The 19,632-nt window shown below is 40.0% G+C and overlaps 1 protein-coding gene across 1 annotated transcript in view; it reads right to left on the reverse strand.

Moving 5' to 3' along the window:
• cd247 (CD247 molecule) overlaps positions 1–19,308 on the reverse strand; it is a 58,288-nt gene extending 38,980 nt beyond the window's left edge. The window contains exon 1 of the mRNA XM_048540910.2: positions 19,186–19,308. The gene's annotated coding sequence lies outside the window, so the exon portion shown is untranslated. The remainder of the gene's footprint in view (positions 1–19,185) is intronic.
• Positions 19,309–19,632: the final 324 nt, after the last annotated feature.

Consider the following 19,632-nt stretch of genomic DNA (forward strand, 5'->3'; position numbering starts at 1 on the left):
GTCAGAAACCTGGCACTCAGAGAGGAATTGCAGATTCTAATCTTCCACCTGATGCATGGCTCTTATCCTGTCGGTTTTTTTAAAAATATAAATGAGATGATTGAACAGGAGAAGAGCTTGACACACAATTACTAACTTTAAGTGCCCGTCAGCTGAAAAACAAGTAGCAGCTATGTGAGGAGCTGATGCTCCCTTTCTAGGGAGAGAATGCAGCTCACGAAAAGATTTGGAGAACAAGGATGCCACAAAGTAGCCATGATGCTGAGTCAAGGTACCACATATTACTCAGCACTAGGTAACCCTCCAAATTACACAAAAAGCACAGATGGAAATAAGCTCCCCTTTATCCTGCAGCAGCCCCAAAAGCAGGAGGTGCTAATTTGAAGAAGAGTAATTTATTTATTCCTCAATGCACATCAGAGAAAAAAAACAGCTAACTTGATCATTATTACACTGCAGTTTATGGAAGCATGCAGTATGTAAATTGGTTCCTGCATTATAATGGTGATTATACTTCAAACATACTTCATTAGTTGTAAAATACTTTGGGGTATCCTCTGGTCATGAAAGGTGCTACGTAAAGTATCTTTCTTTCCCTTTTATTCTACCCACAAATCTATGCTTTCTGTATTTTTCTTGATTCTCTATAATGTATCTGATATTTATCGTCAGCATTGTTTCCTGTTTCATTTTAACTTCCTAATTGTACATTGTTCAAGGTACTTCCTTAACCCTTCATAGGAATGTATCTAATTTGAGCACAAGTGGTCATCTCTTTGAAGATGTCTCAAATTTCTGTTTCATCAGCAAATCTGCATTGAGTCCCTTTACAGTTCACTGAAACTAAACCTCCACCAATTTAGCATCTCCCCAAAACAGTGGATTTTTTTTTGTTCTGCCACACAATTTTCACTGGTTATAGTTATTGCTAACAATAATCCTAATGTTTTCAAATTGTTGTTCCTCAGTCGTAATTGAGCATACTGATGATCATTCAAAATGAGCTTATTTGTTTATCCTGGTCAGAAGACAATATTCTGAAGACATTGGAAAAGTTATGGTAAAGAGCTCAACATTTATGGTTTGAATTCCACTTTTTGACAAGGTGGTATTAAAAGCATTAGGAAAATGAGGCAAAAGGTCCTTCAGTCATTTTTCTACACCAATCTTGATTGCTCTAACTTTACTGCCACCAGGACCAATGGGGCACTGCACCCAGACTAATCCATTTTCATTCTGCTCACCTCTATTACAGAAGCTCAGAAGGAATTGCAGTGCAGGAGGATGCAGCACACTGTGCCTGCACCAGTTCTATTACCCAGTGCCAATCCCTTGCCTTTTCCCCGTATCCTTGTATGTCATTTCCATCCCAGTAATCGTCCAATGCTCTTCTGAATGTCTCAACTGAACCTATCTCCATTACTTCCAGACAGTGCATTCTACACCCTAACTATACACTGTGCAAAAAAGTTTTTTCTCATCACCCTTGCTTCATTCACATATCACCTTCAATGTATGCCCTCTAATTTTTTTTTGTGAGGTTGTCGACTTACTTGTTGAACTGGTTTGTTTTTGTTCAGACGTTTCACCACCATGCGAGGTTACATCATCAGTGAGGCCTCCGATGAAGCGATGTTATTCTACTCCACTTGGAATTTATACTGTCCGGCCTGTAATGGTGAGTTGTGTCATTTCCAGTTTTGATCTGTGTGCGTTTGTATGTAGGGCCCAATTCTACATGTTTGTTGATTGCATTACCGGTGGAGAACAATGCCTCAAGGAAGTCCTGTACGTGTCTATGTTTGGCTTCGGCTACGATAGTTACGTTGTCCCAGTTAAACTGATGGTCCTTAACTGAACAATGCGACTATAATAGCCCAAGCCAAACACGCACAGGAATTCCTAGAGGTATGGTTCTCCACACATAATGCGATCAACAAACATACAGAATTGGACCCTATATACAAACCCAAACAGAACAAAACCGAAATGACAGTACTCACCATAACGGACCGGACAATATAAATTCCAAGTGGAGTAGAACAACATTGCTTCATCGCAGACTCCACTGATAATGTTACCCATGGTGACGAAACATCTGAACGAAACAAGCCGGCTCAGTGAGCAAGTCAACAACCTCACCCACAACCGAAGCTACAAATCTTTGCTAAAACTTTAAATTCTTTTATCAGTGATGACCAGGGACACCTATCCACCCTATACAGACTCCTTATGATTTGTAAAGTCTCTATCAAATCTCCCTTCAGCCTTCTTCCTTCTGAACAGAACAGTCCCAACTTCTTCAATTCACCTTCATAACTGAAGTTTTCTATTCCTGCAACCATATTTGGAAATCACTTCCTCACTCTTTCTAACATATTCACATCTTACCCATATTGTGGACCCCACAACTGCACACAACACTCAAGCTGATGTCTAACAAGTGTCTTCTACAAATTCAACATCACATCCCTGCTCTTGTACTCTATGTCACTATTAATAAAACTGCCGTCTCTGTATGCTTTATGCACTGCTGTCTCCACCTATCCTGCTACCTTCAGTGTTCTGTGCAAATATTTACCCAGGTTCCTCTGCTCCTATTTCATATTGTTTTTCAATGTTCTTCTTACCGAAGTGCATCACCTCAGACTTCTCCTCATTGAACCTCAGCTGCCAGCTCTCCACTTACTCCACCAACTTATGGAGTTATGGAATTATACAGGATGGAGACAGACCCTTCAGTGCAACTCATCCATGACAACGAGATATCGTCAACTGATCTAGTCCCATTTGCCAGCATTTGGCCCATATCCCTCGAAACCCTTCCTATTCATATACCCATCCAGATGGCTTTTAAATTTTGTAATTGTACAGGACTCCACCACTTCCTCTGGCAGCTCAATGCATACACACACCACCCTCTGCATGAAAAAGTTGTCCCTCAGATCCCCTTTAAATCACTTTAAACCTATGTTTAACAACATTGTTCCTATAGTAGGGAGACCAGAACTAATTACAGTATTCCAAAACTGACCTCAGCAATGTCCTGTATAGCTGCAACTTGATGTCCCAATTCCTATACTCAATGCACTGACCAATGAAGGCAAATGTCGTCTTCACTACCTTATCTACCTGCGCCCCTACTTTCAAGGAACTATACAACTGCATCCCTAGGTCTCTTTGTTCGGCAACCCTCTTCCCAGAGCCTTACCATTAACTGTATAAATCCTGCCCTGATTTGCCTTACCAAAATGCAACACATCACATTTATATAAATTAAACTCCATCTGCCGCCCCTCAGCCTGTTTGATCAAGGTTCCATTGTGCTCTTTAATGTCATTTGGAGCACCACACCGTCCTCCTCACAGTTTACAATTTTTTTTAAGGTTTTGTGTCATCTACAAACTTTGAAATTGTCCCTTACAAACAAATGTCCAAATTATTGCTATATATCAGGAGAAGCAAGGGTCCCACTAGTGACACCTGGAAAATTCGACTCCAATCTTCCTCCAGCCCAGAAGATATCCATTGACCAATACTCTCTGTGTCCTATCATTCAGCCAATTTTGTATCCAAGTTGCAACTGTCCCTTTTATTCTGTGACCGGCCACTATCCTCATATGCCTGTTGTTTGGCAGTGTACCAAATGCCTTTTGGAAATTCATGTTTAAAGCATTAACAAAGTTACCTTCATCAACGTTTTCTGTTACTTCTTTGAAAAACTCCAGAAAGTTCAAACATGATTTTCCCTTTAGACATCCACGCTGACTATTCCGAATCAACTCATCTTTACCTCAATGAAAATGTTTTTTGATCATGCAGAAAATGTTTTCCCCTGATTTTTCCATGATTTCTATCCCAGAAAGGTAGTAGTGAGTCTAGCTGTCAACAGAAACGGCCCAAATTTATTACAGAGAGAACTTGTTTAGTACCTTCTATAGCATTACGTGCATCGATTTACCTCAGTTTTCATTCACTCGTCCACTTGGATAGCAGCCAAAAGTTCAGAATGTGTACCCATTCCCTTCTATCTTAAGCAGCCATCCTGCCAATTTACGTACCAAAACATTCATGACTGCTTGATTTTCCATCATCACTGTCATAACTGTCCTTTTCCAAAAATAATTTCCCAAATTATCTGCTCGTAAACATTTATTTTCTTCTCAACTTCCCAGTTCTGAGGAAGGGTCCCCAGACCCGAAACATTAACTCTGCTTTTTCCTTCACAGGCGCTGCCAGACCTGCTGAGCTTTTCCAGCAACTTTGTTTTTGTTTCTGATTTACAGCATCCACAGTTCTTTTGGTTTTTATTTATTTTCTTCTCTAGGTTTGCAGCTCTAAATGATGGAGTGAGCTGTTGATGTCCTTCCAATAAATGGACTAATTCTAGGAAAAATTCTGAACTATAAATTAAAGTGGGAAAGGCGATCACTCCAAAACTGGTGCTTTGCAAGATAGGTATTTCGTATGGTATGCGTTGGTCTGTCTACAATTATATAACAAATAATACACTTAATTTTTCAGATTTAATTATACAGTACTGAAATCAGATGCAATAATGCTTGAAAAGCAAATGTTCTTGATTCATTTCAATATGGGTGAATTTTCCCGAGAATCATGTACATATCCACTTTATGAAGGTCGCAGTAGGTCTAGAAACTGTCAGGTAACTTGGACAATTTCTCATTCTTAGCATTGAAGATGGAGTAACAGACTCAAATGGAGTGTTCAGCAGGAACAGAATTACAATGGTGTCGCCCTGTATGCCTGAACCCTATCTCCTTCAAGCACAGCTCAACATGGGAGTCATGCGTTCATTGAATTTACCCTGCACTTTGTAAAAACAGAAGGTGGATTGAATATAACAGTACATTCTTCTAACATCATCTTCGAGAAGTGTAATATGTGAAAGAGATCTTTCTTGCCAATTTGGCAGACAGATATTTTGGCGCAAAATTATTTAAGCACCTGATAATTGGATCTTCAAAATAGTTTCCTTATGTGTGCTTCAAAAGGAACTAAGTTAACAAGCTATAAATTATTCAAAACCTGAACGAATCATGATTTTAGAAGATTCTTGAGAGGGATTTGAGATCAAAAGAGATTCTACAGAAATGAATTCTGTGGCCCTCCTTTAGACTATGTGCATGAAATTATCAGAATGGGAGATTTATTTAGGTCAATGTCACTTCTCCTTCTGGATACTTTAAATAAGGTTATCCAAATCCTACAGGATCACAAAAATTTTGTGACATTTATTAAAAGGTATGTCATATTTGATTGAGATAATTGTTGAAGCAATAGAGGGTGAATGAAGGTAGTATGGTTGATGTTGTGCACTTAAAAACTTTTAAAAGCTATTTGATAGTCTACAATGTATAAACTTGGCAGTAAAATTAATGCTGTTGGGATTGTAAGAACAATAAAAGTAGTGGGGACCTGCTGTTTTCAGAGTGGATGAACACATTCAGTGGAATTGCCCCGTTGAAGGTCAGCAGTACACTTTAAAGAGATTCAGACACTTACAGTACATTTGGAGGCTATTTGGCTCATTGTGTCTGTGCCAATTGACAAAGATCTGACCAAGCCAATCCCATTTTCAGCTTTTGGCCCGTAAACAGTGGAGGATGTGGCAACATAAGTACATTACAAAATCCTGCTTAAACATTACAAGAGTTTCTGGCTCAACCGCACTTTCAAACAGTGAGGTCCAAACTCTCACCAGTCCCTGAGTGGACATAAAATCTCCCTAAGTCTCTCCAGAGCTGTCTACATTTTGCATTATAACTATGCCCCCCAATTATTGACCCCTTTACTAACGCACAAAGTGCTTTCCTATCCACTCTATCTATGCCCTTCATAATCTTATTCACCTCGATCAGATCACCTCTCAAGGAACTGCTCCAAAGAAAATAACTCCAGTCTATCAAATCTTTCCTCAGAGCTCAGGCTCTCTGGCCCAGGCAGCATCCTGGTAAATCTGCTCTGCAATCTCTCTAGTACAATCCCATCCTTCCTATAAATGCAATGACTAGAACTGTACACTGTACTCCATACAGTTTCAGATAATCTCCTTGTTCTTCTATACTATTTCGCAGCAAATAAAAGCAAGTATTCAAAATGCATTTTAAACCATCTTACCTACCTGCCCTGCCCCCTTCAGGAATACGTGGATATGCACACCAATGTCCCTGTGATCTTTGATACATTCCAGAGTCCTACTATTCTTAGTGTAATCTCTTGTCTTGCTAGTCTTCCCCAAATGCATTACCTCTCACTTTTCCATAAATATATTAATGGCTTGGACATGCATGGCTAATAACACCAAATGCAGAAATGTCATGAGGAAGTGTCAGAACTGTGATGGGAGCAATGTGCTGCTAATCAAGCTGATTGCACCATTTGTTGAATGATTCAATTACCAAAATGGCCAGTTGCTTCTCTTTAATACAATAATAAAAAACAAAAGAAACATACACCAGGCTTCTTGAATGAACTCAAAATAATCCACTTCTTGTGAACAAAAAAACTTATTCTTAAAGCAAGTGACAAACTTGATTAACACCGATCCAGAACTAAACTATAACACCTTTCGTCTCACACACACACAGACACTCACATCACTCAGAAAGACAAGTCTCTGCTGAGATGATGCTTTGAAATGAAAAAGACAAACGAGGGAAGCAACTCGAGATGAGCCAAGGGTCTGAAAACAAAGGATACAATATCATGACTTCTCATATCCCCTGAAGTTTTTGTTGATGCAGCTGAAATTCTCAGTTTGTCAATATCAAAACTGATAAATGTCTTACTCTGATTCCATTCAATTTGAGTCATCCAGGATTGGACAGAGTCAACTCCTTCAGATTTTACCAAGTGGACAGGTATGCTGGCATACGAAACTCCAGCATTTTCTCAGAAAATTCTACTGAACAGGATTTCAGGAGAAAGCCTACAGCTTCTGGAGTGTCTTCCTTACTTAGAGCTCTGTTCTACATACTCAGAGAATGTTGCTAGGCAAACATTAGCATGGGGCCCCTAATCTGTTAAAAGCTAAAATTAATTAGGCAAAAAAAAACTCCATCTCTTCTTGAAAAGTTCTGCTTAGCAACTGCTCCAAAGTCACTTGATTTCTAGTAAAACGGTAAGCAGCTTACAGGAAATATTAAACTATTGCTTTATTTACAATAAATCATATGGTACTCTTGCTCAATTCAGAGAATTTCCAAGTGAATCCAAAGTCTTCCAGTACTTCCCAAATATTCTTTAAATACAAATATATATTGAAATTAGAAGATAGAAAACAGACTTTAGAAGCATATTGACTGAAATTTAGCAGAAGTCTTAAGTAATTAGTCATTTTAGTGGTAAAACTGAGGGAGAAGGTAACACAAATTAAGTGAAATAATAGTGTGGAGTTTGATGAACACAGCAGGCCAGGCAGCATCAGAGGAGCAGGAAAACTGGCATTTCAGGTCAGGACCCGTCTTCAGAAATGGGGGAGGGGAAGGGGGTTCTGAAATAAATAGAGAGGAGGGGTGGGGCTGGGAAGGTGGGTGGGATGGTGATAGGTGAGTGCGGGCAGGCAATTGGTCATTGGTCAGTGAGGTGAGAGGAGCTGAGAGGTGGGAGAAAAGGTGGACAGGCCAAGGAGACAGGGATGAGATGGAGGGTTTGTCATGTGATGAGGCCGTGGGTGGGGAGATTTTGAAACTAGTAAAGTCCACATTGATCTCAATATGGACGTACTGGTTTCAAAATCTCCCCACCCATGGCCTTATCCCAGGACCAACCCTCCCCCTCATCCCCACCTCCTTTTCTTGTCCATCTTCTCTCCCACCTATCTGCTCCTCCCACCTCACTGACCAATCCCCACCACTGCCTGCCCGCTCTCACCTATCACCATCCCATCTACCTTCCCTAGCCCCAACCCTCCTCTATTTATTTCAGAGCTCCCTTCCCCCTCCCCCATTTCTGAAGAAGGGTCCTGACTCGAAATGCCAGCTTTCCTGCTCCTCTGATGCTGCCTGGCCTATTGTGTTCCTCCAGCTCTACATCATGTTATCTCTGACTCCAGCACCAGCAGTTCTTACTATCTCTGAATAAATTAAATGTTACAGTTTAACTGGGATGTAAGAATGAGATGTTTATTCAAATCACTGAAGACGAGAAAACAAGTGGGGAAGCCTGATCAAAAAGCTTGAGTGATCTTAGGGCTTATAAACGCAAATGTAAGGAAGTTATAATTCTTCACAAGGCCAAAGTCTTGGATAGGCTGCTGAATTATCATAAGATATTTGGGTCTTCAGTTAGATAGAGTGATTCAAAAAACTTCTTTACAAGAGGTGAGGTTATAATTAATTAAATTCCTAATTGAAATACAGTTTTTAAGTAACGAACCAGTTAACCATCCAGGATGATTGAACAGACTGGGACATTTCTGTTCTCGAAGGGATGAGACCAAAAGGTGACATGGTAATAACCTTGGAGTGTCACATAGGAATTTCACTCTGCTACACTCTTGCAGGAGCAGTGGGCTCTAATGTTTGGGTCTTACCACTCTATTTCTAAGAATGGTCAATGTTGTGCATTATTGTTTTTACAAACGGTGTTGCTTTCAGAGTTGAATATGATAACGATTGAGGGATCGGGTTGAAACTGCATGACTTTGGCAGCCCAGCAAAGCATACGAGGTGGATGTGTAAGTTATCTATCATGGCAAGTCATCGTCTGAACTGTTATATAAACCAGCGTCAGATTTTCAACTGAATCCACACACCATTATCCACATTACCTTCCAAGAACACTGGAACACTGGAAGTACGACAATCAGTACTTGTAACTGGGTGCCCAACAGACCATTGGAAGTGAAGTTCTAAGTGGATGGATGGATGGATTCTATTTGTAATAACGTCCCAATTAAAGAATTGATGAAGTAAAAAGATATTTAATGCTCAAACTGCATTTTATCCAAACGTACAGATGCAGGCCATTCCACTGCTCTCTTTGCCATTTAAAAAGATCATGGCTGATCCTGACCTCAAATCCCGATTCCTGCCTAACGTGATAATCCTTCACTCCCTTTCTTACCGAGGATCTATCCACCTCCACTACGAAACTATTCAAAGACTCTTCTCCCACTGTATTTTGAGCAAGTGAATTTCAAAGACTCGTGTCTGTTTCAAATGGGTGACCCCTTATTTTTGAACAGTAGCCCCAAAATTTCAGATTCTCTGAAAGAGGAAACATTCTCTCCAAACCTACCCCTTTGAAGACACCTCAGGGTCTTACATGATTCAATAGTCACCTCTTTTCTTTAAGGCTGCAGTGGCACAAGCCTATCCTGTCCATTCTAGGTATCGGTCTGGGAAACCTTACACTGACAGACACAGAAGGAGGCCATCTGGCTCATTATATTCACATCATTAACAAAGATCTAACAACACTAATTTCATTTTCCAGTTCTTTGCTCATAGTCCTACAGGGGACTATCTAAACACTGCGTAAATGTTATCAGAGATTATAATTCAAAATCCCTTTCAAAAAATGAATTTCACCATGAGTGAAAAAAAACATTTTCCTCTTAGCCTTCTATCTCTTACTTTAAATCTATCTAACTGAAAACTTCCTATCCAACCTATTCATGCCCCTCACTCTTAAACACTCTAAGAGGTCCCCTTTGTTGCTCTCTGAATGCCTTGATCATACTCCCTATATTTAAGTCCAAATCATTAAAGTACATCACAAAGAGCAAGGGCCCAGCACCGAGCTCTGCAGAACCCCACCTGAAACAGACGCCCAGCTACAGAAACATCTCTTTCTCATTACTGTCTGCTTCCGGCCTCTCAGCCAATTTAGCATCCAACGTGGTAGTTTTCCTTGAATCTTATGGGTTCTTATTTCTTGACCAGTCTGCATTGAGAGACTTTATCAAAAGCTTTGCTAAGAACCATGAGGACTACATAAAATCCATCATTCTTGTCAATGCTCCCACTGACCTCCTCAAAAAAATTCTATCAAATTTTCCAAACACAATTTCCTTGTTACAATCCATGCTGACTTTGTTTAATCTTTATCATTCCAACTGCAGATATAGTCTGTCAGAATTAGCTCTAATAATTTCCCCACCACCGAGGTTAGACTGGGTAGCTTGTAAGTTCCTGGTCTATCCCGTCTTCGTTTTCTTTATTAATGAGGCAACATTAGCAGTCTTCCAGTCCTCTAGATTTGAAAACTGCTGTGAGAATCCCTGATATCTCCTTCCTCAACGGCCTAGGATAAGCCTCATCTAGACCTGCGGATTTAGTCATTTTAAAGGTTGCTGAATCTGTTAGTATCTTCTCTCTCTCTCTCTCTCTGTGTCTCTATTAATTGCTTCTAATATCTCACGGTCCTCCAGGCTAATGTCAATACCTACATTACTCTTTTCCACTGTCTGAACTAATTCCAATGTAGTTACATTCCTTCCTTGAATAAGGTGACCAATATGGCACACCAGGCTTCAAATGTGGTATCACATGTATAACTGAATAATCTCTTTCTTTTCTATTCAATTCCATTTGCAATATTTGAGAACATTCTAATGGCTTTCACAATTACTTACGTTGCTTTTGCAACTCATACAAGAGGACACCAGATGCCACTGCATCTCAGAACCTTACAATCTTTCACTATCTCGGTAACATATTTTATTATTCTTCCTCTCAAAACAGATGATTTCACATTTTCCCACATTACGCTTTTTCTAAGTCAGTTGTCCATGGAATGACGGCATTGTTGGCTTACATTTATAGCTCAGCCCTAATCACCCAGAGGGCAATTAAGAATCAATTATATTTCTGTGGCTGTGCTGAAACCATTTCCACATCCCAGTTTCCTGAACTTTGGCACAATAGCAAGGGATAACCTAAGTGATCATTAACTGACAGAGTCAGCCCTCTACTTTTTTCCTAGCTTTATGTCCTATATTCTATGACTTTCAATATTCAAACCTCAATCTAGATCATCTTGCAGCCTCATTGTTGCAAATGTTGACCAAGAGACTCAGAAAATGACAAACACAACTATTCAAAGTTTTACCTTTAGTTCTTCCTGTAGCTGGTTGCAATGGGAGATTGATAGGAATATAAACCAACATTTTCCTAGCTACCATCAATTCTGAGGAAGGGTCACCAGACCCTAAATGTTAACTCTGATTTTTCTTCACAGATGCTGCCAGTCCTGCTGAGCTTTGTTGTTTATTGATAGAACTGTAATGTGATTGTACATGACTCAATCTCAAAACATTTGTATACTCTCTAAATGGAGGCACCTCATCATTCAAAAGATTAACATTCAGAAAGAAGGCTGCCTCTGAAAATAAGTTAGGTGCTTGCTTTTAAACTCTGCATAAAGTTTAAAAGCAGGAAGCTTCTGCTGGAACTGTATGAAATGTTGGTTAGGCCTCAGCTATTGTTTGCAGTTCTGGAATCCATGCGAAAGGAAGAATGAAATAGCACTGGACGGGGTGCGAAGAAAATTCACCAGAATGTTGCCTGGGCTGGAGAGTTGTAAAGAGAGATTGGACAGACAGGGGTTGTTTTTCTTGAAGCAGAGGAGACTGTCGGGGAAATGGGTTTGAGATGTGTAAAATGATGAGAGGTATAGATAGCGTTGACAGGATGAAATTTTGGTGGAGGGATCAATGACCAGGAGACACAGATTTAAGATAAGGGGCAGAAAGTTCAGAGAGGATGTGAGGAAAGATTTTTTCACCTAGAGGGGGTGGGAATCTAAACTGCACCGTCTGTAAGGGAGATAGAGGCACGATCCTCATAATATTTAGTAAGTATTTAGCTGTACACTTGTGATGCCAAAGCAGACAAGTATGGGCCAAGTGCTGGAAAATGGGATTTGCATAGTTAGGTGCTTGCTTTTGACCATTGCAGACTCAATGGGCCAAAGGGCCTCCTTCTATACCATAGGCCTCCATGTGTTTAACAAATTTATCAGAGTCAATGCCTATTTCATAAAACCACATTGGTTCTGTCTGATACTTTTTTAGGTGCATTGTTAAGATTTCCTTAACAATTAACATTCCAGCAATTTCTCGATAAAGAGATGTCGGGCTAAATGGCCTGCAGTTCCCAGGTTTCTCTTTCTATCCTTTCTTGAACAACATTGCTCCATTTGCCATTTTAGAATTTAGCCGTTACAATGACTGGCAATTGCCATGACCAGATGAGAATGGGTGAATAAACTCCTCCTTTTTCAGTTTCTTTCACTGATCATGACAAAGGTTTAAGTTTTTTTTTGCAGAAGACAATGTCTCTCTCCAGCTAAAATGTAGTTAACTGTGTTCTGAAGAAAGATCACTGGACCTCAAATGTTAACTCTGCTTTCTGACCACAGATACTGCCAGACCTGCTGAGTTTTTCCAGCAATTTCTGGTTTTGTTTCTGATTTCCAGCATTCATAGTTCTGTGGGTTTTCTCTTAAGTTTTTTTTTCTGGGAGCCATTAGACGCCAATAAGCAATGTTTTCCTGAGTGATAGGGCAGAATAAAGTTTTTAACTGTTAAACCAAAGGAAAATAATAAAAACATGAAGTATATGGTCCTTAAATCCACACACACACAAGAGATATGAAGTTAAAGAAAAATAATGATAATAAAAATAGGAGTTGAAAGAAAATATGGTTTAGTTTCTTTTGACTGTCTTTAAATGCAAGTTTTTAACCCAGGGTTAATGTTGATTAGTTGCTTCGTTGGCTGTATTCAGACCTAACAAATGTGCAGTTATTAAAAATTCGCAGTTCTTGAGGTTTTTCTCTGATTGTTTCTGTGGTAACCAGGTGCTAACTTCTTCATAATTTGCCAGGTTGCTCTTGGATCCTTTCCTGAAATATTGGCTCCAGTATGTATTGCCTGGAAGTTCTTTGAGTAGCTCTCTCTGTGACAGTTAGTGTGTTAATGCCCAGTAAAAATAAAGTCATCGTAGTCCCAGAGTATCTCAGGGCTGCTCTTTCATTCGAGAGAGATGAGTAGTAGTGGTTTGACCTGAGAGTCACCACACATCAGGAGAGGCAAGAGTTTGCAAAGGAAAGTCCTTCCTACATTTGCTGAGGTTTCCTGAAGGTTCAACTGTTTTAGAAAGAAGTTATCTCCAAAAACCTACTAATATATCCTACTCTACGCCACGGCCATTCTTCAAGGGCACGGGCAAATGAAAGAAATACCACCTTCTCAAATCCCTCACTCTTTGCAACTCCACTTCAACTCCAGTGCCAAGTTTAAAGTGGATTTCTTAATTTTTAAAAATGAGACCAACTTTGTAGCCGGTTCCCTCACTTTGACGATCCATCCCTCTCTTCCGATTCAGCCTGATACTCTTGCCTCTAACGGCCCAACCTCCCCACTCTTCCTAACCTTTGTATTTCTATGAAACCCATGACTTAATCCCTTGGTTCTGGTCCAATTCAGTTGGTGACATTTCAATTCCCCATCCTGGTCCCGATGCTAATTACGTTGTTAAAGATTCCCCTTTACATAGGCAAGAGCCCGGGTTATGTGAAAACTGCAGTCATCAACCACTTTCTTAACCATGCACCTTGTCAACTCCCATCCCGTCGCTAATATTTTCTTCATGTCTAATGTAGTTTTCAGCTTAATTTTTTCATTATGACCTAAATTTAATCTTTTATTAGGCAAGTGCAGTTCTTAAAGAGCTGCTTATGGTAGATGCTTTTCAGTTCTACCTTCTTTCAATCCACATCTTAACAGTCAAAAAGTCATCTTATCAACATTCTAGTTCCAGCATCTATAACCACCTATTCCGTCTGAATTTCACTCAATTTTATCATGAAATGCTTTGAAACTGTGTGAACTTCATCTTCCTTGCGGCGTAACGCACTGCTCGCTGTTTGCTGTATGTTTTCAGTGTGGTCTAAAAGAAATTTCAAAAGCATCTCATTGCGGCAAGTATGCATGAGTGGAACTACCTCTGAGTTTGTGGATTTCCTGTGTAATAATGTTGTTCTGCACCTTATCATAGTTTCATCTACCACCTAAGTGCAGAGCTGGTTGAAAGACTGAGACACCCACCTAGTTTGCAAAGCAACCATTCCACGTATCTGCTTTTTCAGCAGTGTATGCATCTTGACCCTCAACAACGATGTTGTGGTGACCAAGCTTTAAAATGGACATAATCTATTTTTGGTTACAAATTTGATTCTCACTTAAGAGTTGTGGAGCTTATAATCAAAAACTGGAGCCAGCACAATCATAAAAAGGCTACTATTTTACTGTTTCCATAACAAAAATTACAATAGTTGATAGGAAGTTGAAGCTAATCAAAATGTCTTTATATCAAACAAACAACCATTGATATCAGAGTGGCAATATATAAATCTGACCTGTATTCTTAAATTTGTAATCGTTGCTCAGATATTTTCTACAGAGGAAATAGAATATTTATTTACACAACTACAGCATGTGTTGAGACACTGTGGAAAACTGACAAAAATAGCCCCCAAAAACAGCATCCTCAAATGCATCTACAAAATAAAACACTCCATATTAAAATAATCAGCGAGTAAAGAACAAGACATTGCTCACTTTTTCATGTCAATCTTAAAACACACATTTGTGGTTTTTGAAAGCAAATGTGAACCTAGGCATACATCCTAGTAGAAAATAAATCATTTGGCCCATGGATTCTGTTGCCGCGTCGACAATTTTACTTGATCACTATTAATAATGTTCCAATTAGCCCACAGAAAATGTGACTCTCATATGGTATCACAGTTTCTGTACCATCTTATATTTGATCCTTGTCAGGAAAACACTGTCTGCAGTGAACAGAACATCCAAACTGATTCATCTTCAGAAATTGAACCACAGTCATCCCAAATGGGATACTTTCCTTTGGTTTCCCACAGGAACCTTTTTAAGCAGAAAGTCTCAAATCTGGAGCCTAGACTAAATTATATTGCCAGAAGTGTTGTAGGATAGGATTTCTGCTCATCATTATGGCTCCACGGTGCCCCAGCTCCAATGCCAGGAATAGGCTCTTTTCAATGATAAGAGCCAGAGTCATGCATCACTGGTACAGCTGGAGGAACTCAATGTGGTTCCATGTTTTCCCAGAGGAAGAATCAGAGGCCGCGGGCAAGCACAGGCAAAATATTTTGGTATTTATTTTCTGGATTAACAGGGCCTGTCAGTAACCCAGCATCAATTGCCTTTGGACTCTGCAATTTTTGATCTTTAACTAAGCCCAGAGCAGGACAGCTACAGCTCTTCTTGGCTTGGTGTTGAGTGGAGAAGACAGAACATGTTCTTTCTCATCAGCCTCTATCCTACAGCTCTGCACTCCCTGTCCACCCAGTGGATGGACACCAACCAAATTAAGATCCCTCACCAGAGGTTCAAGCAAATTCCGCCCTTTCCCAACCACAGGCAGAATTCAGAGCACTGGATATTCGTCTATTTTAGATTTACATCATGCACTGTTCCACTACAGGACTGTTCACATTTCTAAAGAAAAGAATTGGTGTGAGAATTCTCAATTTGTCACAGGTTAAAAGTAACTGGAGGTTTAAGTAAATACATTTAGGTCCAAGTTTAAACAGTGCGTTCACTGAAACAAAATTTTATGTTTTAGCTGGATTTTTTGACATAGAAATAATAATCTGCATTTATGTAGTGCTTTCACCAGCGACCAAGGGACATCATAAAGCATGCAGTCACTGTTGGAATGTAAGAAATACAATAAACAAGTTGAGCACAGGAAGGTGATATTTATGATATTGATTATGAATTAAATATTTGCTAGGACACCAAGGATAAACTCCCTGCTCTCTTTGAAAAGTGTCATAACATCCTTTGGATCTACCCGAGAGGCAAACAGGATTTCAGTTAAACACCTCAGCCAAAACATAGAACATAGAACATAGAACATAGAACAGTACAGCACAGAACAGGCCCTTCAGCCCACAATGTTGTGCCGACCATTGATCCTCATGTATGCACCCTCAAATTTCTGTGACCATATGCATGTCCAGCAGTCTCTTAAATGACCCCAATGGCCTTGCTTCCACAACTGCTGCTGGCAACGCATTCCATGCTCTCACAACTCTCTGTGTAAAGAACCCGCCTCTGACATCCCCTCTATACCATCCACCAACCAGCTTAAAACTATGACCCCTCGTGTTAGCCATTTATGCCCTGGGAAATAGTCTCTGGCTATCAACTCTATCTATGCCTCTCATTATCTTGTATAACTCAATTAGGTCCCCTCTCCTCCTCCGTTTCTCCAATGAAAAGAGACCGAGCTCAGTCAACCTCTCTTCATAAGATAAGCCCTCCAGTCCAGGCAGCATCCTGGTAAACCTCCTCTGAACCCTCTCCAAAGCATCCACATCTTTCCTATAATAGGGCGACCAGAACTGGATGCAGTATTCCAAGTGCGGTCTAACCAAAGTTTTATAGAGCTGCAACAAGATCTCACGACTCTTAAACTCAATCCCCCTGTTAATGAAAGCCAAAACACCATATGCTTTCTTAACAACCCTGTCCACTTGGGTGGCCATTTTAAGGGATCTATGTATCTGCACACCAAGATCCCTCTGTTCCTCCACACTGCCAAGAATCCTATCCTTAATCCTGTACTCAGCTTTCAAATTCGACACTCCAAAATGCATCACCTCGCATTTATCCAGGTTGAACTCCATCTGCCACCTCTCAGCCCATCTCTGCATCCTGTCAATGTCCCCCTGCAGGCTACAACAGCCCTCTATATTGTCAACGACACCTCCAACCTTCGTATCATCTGCAAACTTGCTGACCCATCCTTCAATCCCCTCATCCAAGTCATTAATAAAAATTACAAACAGTAGAGGCCCAAGGACAGAGCCCTGTGGAACCCCACTCACCACTGACTTCCAGGCAGAATATTTTCTTTCTACTACCACTCGCTGTCTTCTGTTGGCCAGCCAGTTCTGTATCCAAGCAGCTAAGTTCCCCTGTATCCCATTCCTCCTGACCTTCTGAATGAGCCTACCATGGGGAACCTTATCAAATGCCTTACTGAAGTCCATATACACCACATCCACAGCTCGACCCTCATCAACTTTTCTAGTCACATCCTCAAAAAACTCGATAAGGTTTGTGAGGCATGGCCGAGCCCTCACAAAGCCGTGTTGACTGTATTTGATCAAGCCATGCTCTTCCAGATGGTCATAAATCCTATCCCTCTGAATCCTTTCTAACACCTTGCAGACAACAGACGTGAGACTTACTGGTCTGTAATTGCCAGGGATTTCCCTATTTCCTTTCTTGAAGAGAGGAATTACATTTGCCTCTCTCCAGTCCTCAGGTACGACTCCAGTGGAGAGCGAGGATACAAAGATCCTCGCAAGTGGCGAAGCAATTGCATTTCTCACTTCCCAAAGCAGCCGAGGACAAATCTGGTCCGGGCCTGGCGACTTGTCAATCTTAATGTTTGACAAAATTTTCAGCACATCAGCTTCCTCTATCTCTATCCATTCCAGCATGCACACCTGCTCTTCAAAGGTTTCATTCACTACAAAGTTCATTTCTTTCATAAAGACAGAAGCAAAAAACTCATTTAGGGCTTCCCCTACCTCCTCAGACTCCACACACAAGTTCCCTATGCTATCCCTGATCGGCCCTACTCTTTCTTTGACCATTCTCTTATTCCTCACATAAGTGTAAAATGCCTTTGTGTTCTCCCTAATCCGTTCTGCCAAGCCTTTCTCGTGCCCCCTCCTGGCTCTCCTCAGACCATTTTTGAGCTCCTTCCTTGCCTGCGTGTAATCCTCTAGAGCTGAACTTGACCCTAGCTTCCTCCACCTTATGTAAGTTACCTTCTTCCTTTTCACAAGAAGCTCCACCGCTCTTATCATCCAAGGTTCCTTTATCTTACCCCTTCTTGCCTGTCTCAGGTGTCAAAACGTGACACCTTTAATAAAGTGGCACTTCCTCAATATTACACCAAAGTAACAGCCTTGACCTTTGTGATCTTGGGTGGATTTGGACTTAAATCCACTACATTCTGACTCGCGAGCAAAAGTGCTGCCAACTGAGCCACAACTGATATGGTTAAGTGACTTCTGGAAGCTTCATTTCACTTCACTCAAAGGCCTGATGTTGTCCATCCTGCAGTCAGTGTGAATGGAGCATCATTGTGAGTGGAGACAGTAGAATTGATTCGAATTTACTTCTTTGGAGCAGGAATCATTCTGATACAGTCTCCCTTCCATTTCCTCGGTTTAAAATGGTCAACGGTTTATAAAAATCATTGACTTCTTAAATTCATCAATTGAAGCAACTTAAACAAATCCAGAACTGAGCTTTGAATCCCAGGCCTCGTGTTTTAGAGCTCAGGGCTAGAGTTAATGGACTTCTTCAAAATTTTATCAATTTTCTGAAGAAGGAGAAATTACATTTAGATATTTGCCTGTAGCTGAATTCTTTTTAAGGATATACTGTTTCTGACAAAAAAGTTTAATTTGATAAATTATAACTTAAAATATATTCAACAAACTCTAAACTACCCTACATTTGGGATAAAATTTCAGTAATTTTCAAATTTTAATGTCACTATGTCCTAAAACAAATACTTGTTGGGTAAGAAAAAATATCACATACCTGAGGTGAATAAACAATATCTTTTACGAGATTGTTCAATATAAAAACCGCTGGCTTTAATTTGGCTGCACTATTCTTCAATCTTAAACTCAGAAATACCTGTAACTATGTACAATCCATTGCTCAAAGTAATTGTGATGGAGCATATAGAGTCTGCATCTTACTTATGCGTATTTTTGAAATCACGAGACAATGAGTGAATATTTTTGTTAAGCCTAGTGGAAACTAAAAAAAATCCTAAACCGTTTTCAGTCAATACTCACTGTGTTGTTTCCTGTTAGCCAAGTATCGTAAATTCCTGTTAAATTATATTATTTTGTCTACACGTATTTTAATTTGTGCACCAAAAGCTACTTCTTACCTATTTTTAAGGCATATCAATAAGCAGTGGAAATACAAGTTTCCAAGAAACAATACCATTGCATGTTTTAGTTTTCGATTTCGAAAACATTTTGCAGTGCCCAACAAACTGTTGTTTTAAACATTTTATACAGCATTTAACAGAATAATCGATAATGCTTTTCTGTCAAACATACCTGTTAAAACTTCAGCATGAATTCTTTGTAAATAAATATTCAGAAAGGTAAAACCATTCACGAAAACCACGGCTGGTACTGCATCTGTGTTAATGGCACTGGGATATGGTGGGGTGCAGCTGCACATTGAAGCGTCTGCACGACCCGGAAGTTCTGCTCGTCCTTGTTTTTTATGTGAAGACGTCCATTTGCTTACGTTTTCAATTCACGGAAATTTCAAAATATGAATCAGCGTTCCACGGTACAAGGCCAAATATTCTTTACCACTTATCTTTTATTTAATGCTAAATAATAATGGAAATCAATCTACTGATAGTTACGGCACAAAATAAGGCCATTTTTCCCGTCATGTCTGCACTAGTCAAAGATCAGTCTATACTAATCCCACTGTCCAGCTTTTGGCCCATGCCCCTGGAGTCTATGCCAATGCAAGTGAGTATCTAAATA

Source organism: Stegostoma tigrinum, chromosome 12 (genome assembly GCF_030684315.1).
Source record: "Stegostoma tigrinum isolate sSteTig4 chromosome 12, sSteTig4.hap1, whole genome shotgun sequence".
Taxonomy (NCBI): domain Eukaryota; kingdom Metazoa; phylum Chordata; class Chondrichthyes; order Orectolobiformes; family Stegostomatidae; genus Stegostoma; species Stegostoma tigrinum.